Here is a 704-nt window from a genome sequence, read left to right on the forward strand (position 1 = left end):
TGAAGGAAATTGGAAAGAACGAACAAAACAAGGAAGGAAAGAAAGAATGAAATAAATTAGGAAACAAAGAAAGAAACAGAAACAGTGAAAGAAAGAAAGATAGAAAGAAAGGAGGAAAGAGCGAAACAAACAAGGAAGGATAGAAAGAAGGGGAAAAAAAAGAACGAAGGAAGGAAAAGCGATGAAGGAAGGACAGGTAGAAAGAAGGAAAGAAAGTAGAATGAAACAAACAAAGAATGAAATGAAAGAAGCAACCGAATAAACAAGGGGAAGAACGTTGAAAGAAAGAAAGAAATGCAGAAGGAACGAAGGAAAGAAAGAAGAAAGAAAGAAAAGAAGAGAAAAGAAAGAAAGAAAGATAGGAAGAAAGAAAGGTGGAAAGAAAGAAAGGAAGAAGAAAGAAAGAGCCAATGAAGGAAATAAATAAAGAAAAAATATAGAAAAAAAGAATGGGAAAAGCGAAGCAGAACTGAAGAATGCAAAAAAAAACAAAGAAAGAAGAAAAGAACGAAAGGTAGAAAGAAAGAAAGAAAGACAGAAAGAAAGAAAGAAAGAAAGAAAGAAAGAGAAAGACATAAAGGAGCATGGTACAAATAAAAAGAAAGGAAGAAAGCAGGAAAGTAATTAAAAAAAGAAAGAAATGACGATGGAAAAAAAGAAAGAAAGAATGGTGGAAAGATTGAACCAAACAAGGAAGAATAGAA

The sequence above is a fragment of the Rhincodon typus genome, unplaced genomic scaffold (genome assembly GCF_021869965.1).
Source record: "Rhincodon typus isolate 14 unplaced genomic scaffold, sRhiTyp1.1 hic_rhity00001113, whole genome shotgun sequence".
Classification (NCBI taxonomy): Eukaryota; Metazoa; Chordata; class Chondrichthyes; order Orectolobiformes; family Rhincodontidae; genus Rhincodon; species Rhincodon typus.